The sequence below is a fragment of the Taudactylus pleione genome, unplaced genomic scaffold (genome assembly GCF_031769625.1).
Source record: "Taudactylus pleione unplaced genomic scaffold, aTauple2 ptg000612l, whole genome shotgun sequence".
Classification (NCBI taxonomy): domain Eukaryota; kingdom Metazoa; phylum Chordata; class Amphibia; order Anura; family Myobatrachidae; genus Taudactylus; species Taudactylus pleione.
Genome location: NW_028285014.1, coordinates 1,790,505 through 1,805,232, shown reverse-complemented (window position 1 = coordinate 1,805,232; position 14,728 = coordinate 1,790,505). Strand labels below are relative to the sequence as shown.

Here is a 14,728-nt window from a genome sequence, read left to right as displayed (position 1 = left end):
GGAATGTAGATGGGAAAATCGATCAATTCTTAGGTCTTTAACAGTTTCTATGCCCTTTAATTCATTCAATCATTGTACTTCATATTGCTTAGAAATAAATGGGATCAAGATATCAATGTCTGGGAGAGGAAAGATTGAAAGACTGTGGATGTCCTGAGCATACTTCTCAATGTCGGTCATTTTGAGTGTAAAACATAACCAAAGAGCAAGAAAATATTGTCAGAAGTGGGATTTGAACCCACGCCTCTTTACAGAGACCAGAATTCCCATTAACTGGAAGAGTAGAATCTTGAGTCTGGCGCCTTAGACCGCTCGGCCATCCTGACAAGCACATCAGTATGTCCAAACCTGCTTCCTGTTAGGGTTTATCATTTTACTATTTATATTTTTGATTGTGTTTTTGACAAATAATTTGGCCTTGTTGAAAAAGGGGTCATTAAAACAAGATCTTAGATTAATGCATTTCCTCTAAAAGCTGTTTCTTAAATAACATTATTTAGGAAAAATGGCTCAAGCTAAAGTGTTATCCTTCAAAATTACTGTTGCCACCCTTTACTAAGGTCTTCATCCTAGCAGAACAGATTAGTTTGTCTTAGAAGTAAATTGTATATCACGTTATATGTAAAGTCTAAGAGCCTTAAAATACTTTCGATGCCAATTATTCTTGTGTTTTATGTTTAGATTACTGAATACTAAAAGAATGTTGTGCAAACAATACTTATTCTTCAAAGGAAGAGATGTACAAGAACACGAGGACATGCACTGAAACTGGAGGGAGGTAGACTTAGAGGAAATTTGAAGAAAAATTACTTCACAGAAAGGGTAGTTGATAAATAGAAAAGCCTCCCATCCGATGTTGTTGAAGCTAAATGGTGAAACAATTTAAACACGCTTGGGATAGGCATAAGAATATCCTTAAGAGAAATGTAAGGAGCAAATAGGATTGAAGTTGCCAAAAGGATACATGAAAAGGAGCAGACTACGTGGGCCAAGTGGTTCTTATCTGCCATCAAATTCTGTTTCTATGTAAAACATTATTTCAACAGTCAATTTCTACATGAACTGAACTTTAGAATTTTAAAACTAATCATAGTGTCTTTATCATTTAAGAATAATTTAATTAATTTAAGTCTAATGTAATTTGATCTTGATTGGAATGTAGATGGGAAAATCGATCAATTCTTAGGTCTTTAACAGTTTCTATGCCCTTTAATTCATTCAATCATTGTACTTCATATTGCTTAGAAATAAATGGGATCAAGATATCAATGTCTGGGAGAGGAAAGATTGAAAGACTGTGGATGTCCTGAGCATACTTCTCAATGTCGGTCATTTTGAGTGTAAAACATAACCAAAGAGCAAGAAAATATTGTCAGAAGTGGGATTTGAACCCACGCCTCTTTACAGAGACCAGAATTCCCATTAACTGGAAGAGTAGAATCTTGAGTCTGGCGCCTTAGACCGCTCGGCCATCCTGACAAGCACATCAGTATGTCCAAACCTGCTTCCTGTTAGGGTTTATCATTTTACTATTTATATTTTTGATTGTGTTTTTGACAAATAATTTGGCCTTGTTGAAAAAGGGGTCATTAAAACAAGATCTTAGATTAATGCATTTCCTCTAAAAGCTGTTTCTTAAATAACATTATTTAGGAAAAATGGCTCAAGCTAAAGTGTTATCCTTCAAAATTACTGTTGCCACCCTTTACTAAGGTCTTCATCCTAGCAGAACAGATTAGTTTGTCTTAGAAGTAAATTGTATATCACGTTATATGTAAAGTCTAAGAGCCTTAAAATACTTTCGATGCCAATTATTCTTGTGTTTTATGTTTAGATTACTGAATACTAAAAGAATGTTGTGCAAACAATACTTATTCTTCAAAGGAAGAGATGTACAAGAACACGAGGACATGCACTGAAACTGGAGGGAGGTAGACTTAGAGGAAATTTGAAGAAAAATTACTTCACAGAAAGCGTAGTTGATAAATAGAAAAGCCTCCCATCCGATGTTGTTGAAGCTAAATGGTGAAACAATTTAAACACGCTTGGGATAGGCATAAGAATATCCTTAAGAGAAATGTAAGGAGCAAATAGGATTGAAGTTGCCAAAAGGATACATGAAAAGGAGCAGACTACGTGGGCCAAGTGGTTCTTATCTGCCATCAAATTCTGTTTCTATGTAAAACATTATTTCAACAGTCAATTTCTACATGAACTGAACTTTAGAATTTTAAAACTAATCATAGTGTCTTTATCATTTAAGAATAATTTAATTAATTTAAGTCTAATGTAATTTGATCTTGATTGGAATGTAGATGGGAAAATCGATCAATTCTTAGGTCTTTAACAGTTTCTATGCCCTTTAATTCATTCAATCATTGTACTTCATATTGCTTAGAAATAAATGGGATCAAGATATCAATGTCTGGGAGAGGAAAGATTGAAAGACTGTGGATGTCCTGAGCATACTTCTCAATGTCGGTCATTTTGAGTGTAAAACATAACCAAAGAGCAAGAAAATATTGTCAGAAGTGGGATTTGAACCCACGCCTCTTTACAGAGACCAGAATTCCCATTAACTGGAAGAGTAGAATCTTGAGTCTGGCGCCTTAGACCGCTCGGCCATCCTGACAAGCACATCAGTATGTCCAAACCTGCTTCCTGTTAGGGTTTATCATTTTACTATTTATATTTTTGATTGTGTTTTTGACAAATAATTTGGCCTTGTTGAAAAAGGGGTCATTAAAACAAGATCTTAGATTAATGCATTTCCTCTAAAAGCTGTTTCTTAAATAACATTATTTAGGAAAAATGGCTCAAGCTAAAGTGTTATCCTTCAAAATTACTGTTGCCACCCTTTACTAAGGTCTTCATCCTAGCAGAACAGATTAGTTTGTCTTAGAAGTAAATTGTATATCACGTTATATGTAAAGTCTAAGAGCCTTAAAATACTTTCGATGCCAATTATTCTTGTGTTTTATGTTTAGATTACTGAATACTAAAAGAATGTTGTGCAAACAATACTTATTCTTCAAAGGAAGAGATGTACAAGAACACGAGGACATGCACTGAAACTGGAGGGAGGTAGACTTAGAGGAAATTTGAAGAAAAATTACTTCACAGAAAGGGTAGTTGATAAATAGAAAAGCCTCCCATCCGATGTTGTTGAAGCTAAATGGTGAAACAATTTAAACACGCTTGGGATAGGCATAAGAATATCCTTAAGAGAAATGTAAGGAGCAAATAGGATTGAAGTTGCCAAAAGGATACATGAAAAGGAGCAGACTATGTGGGCCAAGTGGTTCTTATCTGCCATCAAATTCTGTTTCTATGTAAAACATTATTTCAACAGTCAATTTCTACATGAACTGAACTTTAGAATTTTAAAACTAATCATAGTGTCTTTATCATTTAAGAATAATTTAATTAATTTAAGTCTAATGTAATTTGATCTTGATTGGAATGTAGATGGGAAAATCGATCAATTCTTAGGTCTTTAACAGTTTCTATGCCCTTTAATTCATTCAATCATTGTGCTTCATATTGCTTAGAAATAAATGGGATCAAGATATCAATGTCTGGGAGAGGAAAGATTGAAAGACTGTGGATGCCCTGAGCATACTTCTCAATGTCGGTCATTTTGAGTGTAAAACATAACCAAAGAGCAAGAAAATATTGTCAGAAGTGGGATTTGAACCCACGCCTCTTTACAGAGACCAGAATTCCCATTAACTGGAAGAGTAGAATCTTGAGTCTGGCGCCTTAGACCGCTCGGCCATCCTGACATGCACATCAGTATGCCCAAACCTGCTTCCTGTTAGGGTTTATCATTTTACTATTTATATTTTTGATTGTGATTTTGACAAATAATTTGGCCTTGTTGAAAATGGGGTCATTAAATCAAGATCTTAGATTAATGCATTCCTCTAAAAGCTGTTTCTTAAATAACATTATTTAGGAAAAATGGCTCAAGCTAAAGTGTTATCCTTCAAACTTACTGTTGCCACCCTTTACTAAGGTCTTCATCCTAGCAGAACAGATTAGTTTGTCTTAGAAGTAAATTGTATATCACGTTATATGTAAAGTCTAAGAGCCTTAAAATACTTTCAATGCCAATTATTCTTGTGTTTTATGTTTAGATTACTGAATACTAAAAGAATGTTGTGCAAACAATACTTATTCTTCAAAGGAAGAGATGTACAAGAACACGAGGACATGCACTGAAACTGGAGGGAGGTAGACTGAGAGGAAATTTGATGAAAAATTACTTCACAGAAAGGGTAGTTGATAAACAGAAAAGCCTCCCATCCGATGTTGTTGAAGCTAAACGGTGAAACAATTTAAACACGCTTCGGATAGGCATAAGAATATCCTTAAGAGAAATGTAAGGAGCAAATAGGGTTGAAGTTGCCTAAAGGATACATGAAAAGGAGCAGACTACATGGGCCAAGTGGTTCTTATCTGCCATCAAATTCTGTTTCTATGTAATACATTATTTCAATAGCCAATTTCTACATGAACTGAACTTTAGAATTTTAAAACTAATCATAGTGTCTTTATCATTTAAGAATAATTTAATTAATTAAGTCTAATGTAGTTTGATCTTGATTGGAATGTAGATGGGAAAATCGATCAATTCTTAGGTCTTTAAAAGTGTCTATGCCCTTTAATTCATTCAATCATTGTGCTTCATATTGCTTAGAAATAAATGGGATCAAGATATCAATGTCTGGGAGAGGAAAGATTGAAAGACTGTGGATGTCCTGAGCATACTTCTCAATGTCAGTCATTTTGAGTGTAAAACATAACCAAAGAGCAAGAAAATATTGTCAGAAGTGGGATTTGAACCCACGCCTCTTTACAGAGACCAGAATTCCCATTAACTGGAAGAGTAGAATCTTGAGTCTGGCGCCTTAGACCGCTCGGCCATCCTGACATGCACATCAGTATGCCCAAACCTGCTTCCTGTTAGGGTTTATCATTTTACTATTTATATTTTTGATTGTGATTTTGACAAATAATTTGGCCTTGTTGAAAATGGGGTCATTAAATCAAGATCTTAGATTAATGCATTTCCTCTAAAAGCTGTTTCTTAAATAACATTATTTAGGAAAAATGGCTCAAGCTAAAGTGTTATCCTTCAAACTTACTGTTGCCACCCTTTACTAAGGTCTTCATCCTAGCAGAACAGATTAGTTTGTCTTAGAAGTAAATTGTATATCACGTTATATGTAAAGTCTAAGAGCCTTAAAATACTTTCAATGCCAATTATTCTTGTGTTTTATGTTTAGATTACTGAATACTAAAAGAATGTTGTGCAAACAATACTTATTCTTCAAAGGAAGAGATGTACAAGAACACGAGGACATGCACTGAAACTGGAGGGAGGTAGACTGAGAGGAAATTTGATGAAAAATTACTTCACAGAAAGGGTAGTTGATAAACAGAAAAGCCTCCCATCCGATGTTGTTGAAGCTAAACGGTGAAACAATTTAAACACGCTTCGGATAGGCATAAGAATATCCTTAAGAGAAATGTAAGGAGCAAATAGGGTTGAAGTTGCCTAAAGGATACATGAAAAGGAGCAGACTACATGGGCCAAGTGGTTCTTATCTGCCATCAAATTCTGTTTCTATGTAATACATTATTTCAATAGCCAATTTCTACATGAACTGAACTTTAGAATTTTAAAACTAATCATAGTGTCTTTATCATTTAAGAATAATTTAATTAATTAAGTCTAATGTAGTTTGATCTTGATTGGAATGTAGATGGGAAAATCGATCAATTCTTAGGTCTTTAAAAGTGTCTATGCCCTTTAATTCATTCAATCATTGTGCTTCATATTGCTTAGAAATAAATGGGATCAAGATATCAATGTCTGGGAGAGGAAAGATTGAAAGACTGTGGATGTCCTGAGCATACTTCTCAATGTCAGTCATTTTGAGTGTAAAACATAACCAAAGAGCAAAAATATATCGTCAGAAGTGGGATTTGAACCTACGCCTCTTTACAGAGACCAGAATTCCCATTAACTGGAAGAGTATAATCTTGAGTCTGGTGTCTTAGACCGCTCGGCCATCCTGACAAGCACATCAGTATGTCCAAACCTGCTTCCTGTTAGGGTTTATCATTTTACTATTTATATTTTTGATTGTGTTTTTGACAAATAATTTGGCCTTGTTGAAAAAGGGGTCATTAAAACAAGATCTTAGATTAATGCATTTCCTCTAAAAGCTGTTTCTTAAATAACATTATTTAGGAAAAATGGCTCAAGCTAAAGTGTTATCCTTCAAAATTACTGTTGCCACCCTTTACTAAGGTCTTCATCCTAGCAGAACAGATTAGTTTGTCTTAGAAGTAAATTGTATATCACGTTATATGTAAAGTCTAAGAGCCTTAAAATACTTTCGATGCCAATTATTCTTGTGTTTTATGTTTAGATTACTGAATACTAAAAGAATGTTGTGCAAACAATACTTATTCTTCAAAGGAAGAGATGTACAAGAACACGAGGACATGCACTGAAACTGGAGGGAGGTAGACTTAGAGGAAATTTGAAGAAAAATTACTTCACAGAAAGGGTAGTTGATAAATAGAAAAGCCTCCCATCCGATGTTGTTGAAGCTAAATGGTGAAACAATTTAAACACGCTTGGGATAGGCATAAGAATATCCTTAAGAGAAATGTAAGGAGCAAATAGGATTGAAGTTGCCAAAAGGATACATGAAAAGGAGCAGACTACGTGGGCCAAGTGGTTCTTATCTGCCATCAAATTCTGTTTCTATGTAAAACATTATTTCAACAGTCAATTTCTACATGAACTGAACTTTAGAATTTTAAAACTAATCATAGTGTCTTTATCATTTAAGAATAATTTAATTAATTTAAGTCTAATGTAATTTGATCTTGATTGGAATGTAGATGGGAAAATCGATCAATTCTTAGGTCTTTAAAAGTTTCTATGCCCTTTAATTCATTCAATCATTGTACTTCATATTGCTTAGAAATAAATGGGATCAAGATATCAATGTCTGGGAGAGGAAAGATTGAAAGACTGTGGATGTCCTGAGCATACTTCTCAATGTCGGTCATTTTGAGTGTAAAACATAACCAAAGAGCAAGAAAATATTGTCAGAAGTGGGATTTGAACCCACGCCTCTTTACAGAGACCAGAATTCCCATTAACTGGAAGAGTAGAATCTTGAGTCTGGCGCCTTAGACCGCTCGGCCATCCTGACAAGCACATCAGTATGTCCAAACCTGCTTCCTGTTAGGGTTTATCATTTTACTATTTATATTTTTGATTGTGTTTTTGACAAATAATTTGGCCTTGTTGAAAAAGGGGTCATTAAAACAAGATCTTAGATTAATGCATTTCCTCTAAAAGCTGTTTCTTAAATAACATTATTTAGGAAAAATGGCTCAAGCTAAAGTGTTATCCTTCAAAATTACTGTTGCCACCCTTTACTAAGGTCTTCATCCTAGCAGAACAGATTAGTTTGTCTTAGAAGTAAATTGTATATCACGTTATATGTAAAGTCTAAGAGCCTTAAAATACTTTCGATGCCAATTATTCTTGTGTTTTATGTTTAGATTACTGAATACTAAAAGAATGTTGTGCAAACAATACTTATTCTTCAAAGGAAGAGATGTACAAGAACACGAGGACATGCACTGAAACTGGAGGGAGGTAGACTTAGAGGAAATTTGAAGAAAAATTACTTCACAGAAAGGGTAGTTGATAAATAGAAAAGCCTCCCATCCGATGTTGTTGAAGCTAAATGGTGAAACAATTTAAACACGCTTGGGATAGGCATAAGAATATCCTTAAGAGAAATGTAAGGAGCAAATAGGATTGAAGTTGCCAAAAGGATACATGAAAAGGAGCAGACTACGTGGGCCAAGTGGTTCTTATCTGCCATCAAATTCTGTTTCTATGTAAAACATTATTTCAACAGTCAATTTCTACATGAACTGAACTTTAGAATTTTAAAACTAATCATAGTGTCTTTATCATTTAAGAATAATTTAATTAATTTAAGTCTAATGTAATTTGATCTTGATTGGAATGTAGATGGGAAAATCGATCAATTCTTAGGTCTTTAACAGTTTCTATGCCCTTTAATTCATTCAATCATTGTACTTCATATTGCTTAGAAATAAATGGGATCAAGATATCAATGTCTGGGAGAGGAAAGATTGAAAGACTGTGGATGTCCTGAGCATACTTCTCAATGTCGGTCATTTTGAGTGTAAAACATAACCAAAGAGCAAGAAAATATTGTCAGAAGTGGGATTTGAACCCACGCCTCTTTACAGAGACCAGAATTCCCATTAACTGGAAGAGTAGAATCTTGAGTCTGGCGCCTTAGACCGCTCGGCCATCCTGACAAGCACATCAGTATGTCCAAACCTGCTTCCTGTTAGGGTTTATCATTTTACTATTTATATTTTTGATTGTGTTTTTGACAAATAATTTGGCCTTGTTGAAAAAGGGGTCATTAAAACAAGATCTTAGATTAATGCATTTCCTCTAAAAGCTGTTTCTTAAATAACATTATTTAGGAAAAATGGCTCAAGCTAAAGTGTTATCCTTCAAAATTACTGTTGCCACCCTTTACTAAGGTCTTCATCCTAGCAGAACAGATTAGTTTGTCTTAGAAGTAAATTGTATATCACGTTATATGTAAAGTCTAAGAGCCTTAAAATACTTTCGATGCCAATTATTCTTGTGTTTTATGTTTAGATTACTGAATACTAAAAGAATGTTGTGCAAACAATACTTATTCTTCAAAGGAAGAGATGTACAAGAACACGAGGACATGCACTGAAACTGGAGGGAGGTAGACTTAGAGGAAATTTGAAGAAAAATTACTTCACAGAAAGCGTAGTTGATAAATAGAAAAGCCTCCCATCCGATGTTGTTGAAGCTAAATGGTGAAACAATTTAAACACGCTTGGGATAGGCATAAGAATATCCTTAAGAGAAATGTAAGGAGCAAATAGGATTGAAGTTGCCAAAAGGATACATGAAAAGGAGCAGACTACGTGGGCCAAGTGGTTCTTATCTGCCATCAAATTCTGTTTCTATGTAAAACATTATTTCAACAGTCAATTTCTACATGAACTGAACTTTAGAATTTTAAAACTAATCATAGTGTCTTTATCATTTAAGAATAATTTAATTAATTTAAGTCTAATGTAATTTGATCTTGATTGGAATGTAGATGGGAAAATCGATCAATTCTTAGGTCTTTAACAGTTTCTATGCCCTTTAATTCATTCAATCATTGTGCTTCATATTGCTTAGAAATAAATGGGATCAAGATATCAATGTCTGGGAGAGGAAAGATTGAAAGACTGTGGATGCCCTGAGCATACTTCTCAATGTCGGTCATTTTGAGTGTAAAACATAACCAAAGAGCAAGAAAATATTGTCAGAAGTGGGATTTGAACCCACGCCTCTTTACAGAGACTAGAATTCCCATTAACTGGAAGAGTAGAATCTTGAGTCTGGCGCCTTAGACCGCTCGGCCATCCTGACATGCACATCAGTATGCCCAAACCTGCTTCCTGTTAGGGTTTATCATTTTACTATTTATATTTTTGATTGTGATTTTGACAAATAATTTGGCCTTGTTGAAAATGGGGTCATTAAATCAAGATCTTAGATTAATGCATTTCCTCTAAAAGCTGTTTCTTAAATAACATTATTTAGGAAAAATGGCTCAAGCTAAAGTGTTATCCTTCAAAATTACTGTTGCCACCCTTTACTAAGGTCTTCATCCTAGCAGAACAGATTAGTTTGTCTTAGAAGTAAATTGTATATCACGTTATATGTAAAGTCTAAGAGCCTTAAAATACTTTCAATGCCAATTATTCTTGTGTTTTATGTTTAGATTACTGAATACTAAAAGAATGTTGTGCAAACAATACTTATTCTTCAAAGGAAGAGATGTACAAGAACACGAGGACATGCACTGAAACTGGAGGGAGGTAGACTGAGAGGAAATTTGATGAAAAATTACTTCACAGAAAGGGTAGTTGATAAACAGAAAAGCCTCCCATCCGATGTTGTTGAAGCTAAACAGTGAAGCAATTTAAACACGCTTCGGATAGGCATAAGAATATCCTTAAGAGAAATGTAAGGAGCAAATAGGGTTGAAGTTGCCTAAAGGATACATGAAAAGGAGCAGACTACATGGGCCAAGTGGTTCTTATCTGCCATCAAATTCTGTTTCTATGTAATACATTATTTCAATAGCCAATTTCTACATGAACTGAACTTTAGAATTTTAAAACTAATCATAGTGTCTTTATCATTTAAGAATAATTTAATTAATTAAGTCTAATGTAGTTTGATCTTGATTGGAATGTAGATGGGAAAATCGATCAATTCTTAGGTCTTTAAAAGTGTCTATGCCCTTTAATTCATTCAATCATTGTGCTTCATATTGCTTAGAAATAAATGGGATCAAGATATCAATGTCTGGGAGAGGAAAGATTGAAAGACTGTGGATGTCCTGAGCATACTTCTCAATGTCAGTCATTTTGAGTGTAAAACATAACCAAAGAGCAAAAATATATCATCAGAAGTGGGATTTGAACCTACGCCTCTTTACAGAGACCAGAATTCCCATTAACTGGAAGAGTAGAATCTTGAGTCTGGTGTCTTAGACCGCTCGGCCATCCTGACAAGCACATCAGTATGTCCAAACCTGCTTCCTGTTAGGGTTTATCATTTTACTATTTATATTTTTGATTGTGTTTTTGACAAATAATTTGGCCTTGTTGAAAAAGGGGTCATTAAAACAAGATCTTAGATTAATGCATTTCCTCTAAAAGCTGTTTCTTAAATAACATTATTTAGGAAAAATGGCTCAAGCTAAAGTGTTATCCTTCAAAATTACTGTTGCCACCCTTTACTAAGGTCTTCATCCTAGCAGAACAGATTAGTTTGTCTTAGAAGTAAATTGTATATCACGTTATATGTAAAGTCTAAGAGCCATAAAATACTTTCGATGCCAATTATTCTTGTGTTTTATGTTTAGATTACTGAATACTAAAAGAATGTTGTGCAAACAATACTTATTCTTCAAAGGAAGAGATGTACAAGAACACGAGGACATGCACTGAAACTGGAGGGAGGTAGACTTAGAGGAAATTTGAAGAAAAATTACTTCACAGAAAGGGTAGTTGATAAATAGAAAAGCCTCCCATCCGATGTTGTTGAAGCTAAATGGTGAAACAATTTAAACACGCTTGGGATAGGCATAAGAATATCCTTAAGAGAAATGTAAGGAGCAAATAGGATTGAAGTTGCCAAAAGGATACATGAAAAGGAGCAGACTACGTGGGCCAAGTGGTTCTTATCTGCCATCAAATTCTGTTTCTATGTAAAACATTATTTCAACAGTCAATTTCTACATGAACTGAACTTTAGAATTTTAAAACTAATCATAGTGTCTTTATCATTTAAGAATAATTTAATTAATTTAAGTCTAATGTAATTTGATCTTGATTGGAATGTAGATGGGAAAATCGATCAATTCTTAGGTCTTTAACAGTTTCTATGCCCTTTAATTCATTCAATCATTGTGCTTCATATTGCTTAGAAATAAATGGGATCAAGATATCAATGTCTGGGAGAGGAAAGATTGAAAGACTGTGGATGTCCTGAGCATACTTCTCAATGTCGGTCATTTTGAGTGTAAAACATAACCAAAGAGCAAGAAAATATTGTCAGAAGTGGGATTTGAACCCACGCCTCTTTACAGAGACCAGAATTCCCATTAACTGGAAGAGTAGAATCTTGAGTCTGGCGCCTTAGACCGCTCGGCCATCCTGACATGCACATCAGTATGCCCAAACCTGCTTCCTGTTAGGGTTTATCATTTTACTATTTATATTTTTGATTGTGATTTTGACAAATAATTTGGCCTTGTTGAAAATGGGGTCATTAAATCAAGATCTTAGATTAATGCATTTCCTCTAAAAGCTGTTTCTTAAATAACATTATTTAGGAAAAATGGCTCAAGCTAAAGTGTTATCCTTCAAAATTACTGTTGCCACCCTTTACTAAGGTCTTCATCCTAGCAGAACAGATTAGTTTGTCTTAGAAGTAAATTGTATATCACGTTATATGTAAAGTCTAAGAGCCTTAAAATACTTTCAATGCCAATTATTCTTGTGTTTTATGTTTAGATTACTGAATACTAAAAGAATGTTGTGCAAACAATACTTATTCTTCAAAGGAAGAGATGTACAAGAACACGAGGACATGCACTGAAACTGGAGGGAGGTAGACTGAGAGGAAATTTGATGAAAAATTACTTCACAGAAAGGGTAGTTGATAAACAGAAAAGCCTCCCATCCGATGTTGTTGAAGCTAAACGGTGAAACAATTTAAACACGCTTCGGATAGGCATAAGAATATCCTTAAGAGAAATGTAAGGAGCAAATAGGGTTGAAGTTGCCTAAAGGATACATGAAAAGGAGCAGACTACATGGGCCAAGTGGTTCTTATCTGCCATCAAATTCTGTTTCTATGTAATACATTATTTCAATAGCCAATTTCTACATGAACTGAACTTTAGAATTTTAAAACTAATCATAGTGTCTTTATCATTTAAGAATAATTTAATTAATTAAGTCTAATGTAGTTTGATCTTGATTGGAATGTAGATGGGAAAATCGATCAATTCTTAGGTCTTTAAAAGTGTCTATGCCCTTTAATTCATTCAATCATTGTGCTTCATATTGCTTAGAAATAAATGGGATCAAGATATCAATGTCTGGGAGAGGAAAGATTGAAAGACTGTGGATGTCCTGAGCATACTTCTCAATGTCAGTCATTTTGAGTGTAAAACATAACCAAAGAGCAAAAATATATCGTCAGAAGTGGGATTTGAACCTACGCCTCTTTACAGAGACCAGAATTCCCATTAACTGGAAGAGTAGAATCTTGAGTCTGGTGTCTTAGACCGCTCGGCCATCCTGACAAGCACATCAGTATACCCAAACCTGCTTCCTGTTAGGGTTTATCATTTTACTATTTATATTTTTGATTGTGATTTTGACAAATAATTTGGCCTTGTTGAAAAAGGGGTCATTAAATCAAGATCTTAGATTAATGCATTTCCCCTAAAAGCTGTTTCTTAAATAACATTATTTAGGAAAAATGGCTCAAGTTAAAGTGTTATCCTTCAAAATTACTGTTGCCACCCTTTACTAAGGTCTTCATCCTAGCAGAACAGATTAGTTTGTCTTAGAAGTAAATTGTATATCATGTTATATGTAAAGTCTAAGAGCCTTAAAATACTTTCGATGCCAATTATTCTTGTGTTTTATGTTTAGATTACTGAATACTAAAAGAATGTTGTGCAAACAATACTTATTCTTCAAAGGAAGAGATGTACAAGAACACGAGGACATGCACTGAAACTGGAGGGAGGTAGACTTAGAGGAAATTTGAAGAAAAATTACTTCACAGAAAGGGTAGTTGATAAATAGAAAAGCCTCCCATCCGATGTTGTTGAAGCTAAATGGTGAAACAATTTAAACACGCTTGGGATAGGCATAAGAATATCCTTAAGAGAAATGTAAGGAGCAAATAGGATTGAAGTTGCCAAAAGGATACATGAAAAGGAGCAGACTACGTGGGCCAAGTGGTTCTTATCTGCCATCAAATTCTGTTTCTATGTAAAACATTATTTCAACAGTCAATTTCTACATGAACTGAACTTTAGAATTTTAAAACTTATCATAGTGTCTTTATCATTTAAGAATAATTTAATTAATTTAAGTCTAATGTAATTTGATCTTGATTGGAATGTAGATGGGAAAATCGATCAATTCTTAGGTCTTTAACAGTTTCTATGCCCTTTAATTCATTCAATCATTGTGCTTCATATTGCTTAGAAATAAATGGGATCAAGATATCAATGTCTGGGAGAGGAAAGATTGAAAGACTGTGGATGTCCTGAGCATACTTCTCAATGTCGGTCATTTTGAGTGTAAAACATAACCAAAGAGCAAGAAAATATTGTCAGAAGTAGGATTTGAACCCACGCCTCTTTACAGAGACCAGAATTCCCATTAACTGGAAGAGTAGAATCTTGAGTCTGGCGCCTTAGACCGCTCGGCCATCCTGACATGCACATCAGTATGTCCAAACCTGCTTCCTGTTAGGGGTTATCATTTTACTATTTTTATTTTTGATTGTGATTTTGACAAATAATTTGGCCTTGTTGAAAATGGGGTCATTAAATCAAGATCTTAGATTAATGCATTTCTTCTAAAAAGCTGTTTCTTAAATAACATTATTTAGGAAAAATGGCTCAAGCTAAAGTGTTATCCTTCAAAATTACTGTTGCCACCCTTTACTAAGGTCTTCATCCTAGCAGAACAGATTAGCTGTCTTAGAAGTAAATTGTATATCACGTTATATGTAAAGTCTAAGAGCCTTAAAATACTTTCAATGCCAATTATTCTTGTGTTTTATGTTTAGATTACTGAATACTAAAAGAATGTTGTGCAAACAATACTTATTCTTCAAAGGAAGAGATGTACAAGAACACGAGGACATGCACTGAAACTGGAGGGAGGTAGACTTAGAGGAAATTTGATGAAAAATTACTTCACAGAAAGGGTAGTTGATAAATAGAAAAGCCTCCCATCCGATGTTGTTGAAGCTAAACGGTGAAACAATTTAAACACGCTTCGG

The 14,728-nt window shown here is 34.3% G+C and overlaps 10 non-coding genes across 10 annotated transcripts; all 10 read right to left on the bottom strand.

The window, feature by feature from the left end:
• Window positions 1-217: 217 nt before the first annotated feature.
• On the bottom strand, window positions 218-326 carry TRNAL-CAA (transfer RNA leucine (anticodon CAA)). Its single transcript has 2 exons — window positions 289-326; window positions 218-263 (listed from the first exon to the last, which is right to left on the bottom strand). It is a non-coding gene; the product is annotated as a tRNA-Leu (tRNA).
• Window positions 327-1,370: 1,044 nt separating this feature from the next.
• TRNAL-CAA (transfer RNA leucine (anticodon CAA)) lies at window positions 1,371-1,479 on the bottom strand. Its single transcript has 2 exons — window positions 1,442-1,479; window positions 1,371-1,416 (listed from the first exon to the last, which is right to left on the bottom strand). It is a non-coding gene; the product is annotated as a tRNA-Leu (tRNA).
• A 1,044-nt stretch (window positions 1,480-2,523) lies between these two features.
• On the bottom strand, window positions 2,524-2,632 carry TRNAL-CAA (transfer RNA leucine (anticodon CAA)). Its single transcript has 2 exons — window positions 2,595-2,632; window positions 2,524-2,569 (listed from the first exon to the last, which is right to left on the bottom strand). It is a non-coding gene; the product is annotated as a tRNA-Leu (tRNA).
• Window positions 2,633-3,676: 1,044 nt separating this feature from the next.
• Window positions 3,677-3,785, bottom strand: TRNAL-CAA (transfer RNA leucine (anticodon CAA)). Its single transcript has 2 exons — window positions 3,748-3,785; window positions 3,677-3,722 (listed from the first exon to the last, which is right to left on the bottom strand). It is a non-coding gene; the product is annotated as a tRNA-Leu (tRNA).
• Window positions 3,786-4,827: 1,042 nt separating this feature from the next.
• Window positions 4,828-4,936, bottom strand: TRNAL-CAA (transfer RNA leucine (anticodon CAA)). Its single transcript has 2 exons — window positions 4,899-4,936; window positions 4,828-4,873 (listed from the first exon to the last, which is right to left on the bottom strand). It is a non-coding gene; the product is annotated as a tRNA-Leu (tRNA).
• A 2,196-nt stretch (window positions 4,937-7,132) lies between these two features.
• TRNAL-CAA (transfer RNA leucine (anticodon CAA)) lies at window positions 7,133-7,241 on the bottom strand. The gene is made up of 2 exons: window positions 7,204-7,241; window positions 7,133-7,178 (listed from the first exon to the last, which is right to left on the bottom strand). It is a non-coding gene; the product is annotated as a tRNA-Leu (tRNA).
• A 1,044-nt stretch (window positions 7,242-8,285) lies between these two features.
• Window positions 8,286-8,394, bottom strand: TRNAL-CAA (transfer RNA leucine (anticodon CAA)). The gene is made up of 2 exons: window positions 8,357-8,394; window positions 8,286-8,331 (listed from the first exon to the last, which is right to left on the bottom strand). It is a non-coding gene; the product is annotated as a tRNA-Leu (tRNA).
• A 1,044-nt stretch (window positions 8,395-9,438) lies between these two features.
• TRNAL-CAA (transfer RNA leucine (anticodon CAA)) lies at window positions 9,439-9,547 on the bottom strand. The gene is made up of 2 exons: window positions 9,510-9,547; window positions 9,439-9,484 (listed from the first exon to the last, which is right to left on the bottom strand). It is a non-coding gene; the product is annotated as a tRNA-Leu (tRNA).
• A 2,196-nt stretch (window positions 9,548-11,743) lies between these two features.
• On the bottom strand, window positions 11,744-11,852 carry TRNAL-CAA (transfer RNA leucine (anticodon CAA)). The gene is made up of 2 exons: window positions 11,815-11,852; window positions 11,744-11,789 (listed from the first exon to the last, which is right to left on the bottom strand). It is a non-coding gene; the product is annotated as a tRNA-Leu (tRNA).
• A 2,196-nt stretch (window positions 11,853-14,048) lies between these two features.
• On the bottom strand, window positions 14,049-14,157 carry TRNAL-CAA (transfer RNA leucine (anticodon CAA)). The gene is made up of 2 exons: window positions 14,120-14,157; window positions 14,049-14,094 (listed from the first exon to the last, which is right to left on the bottom strand). It is a non-coding gene; the product is annotated as a tRNA-Leu (tRNA).
• Between the last annotated feature and the right edge of the window lie 571 nt (window positions 14,158-14,728).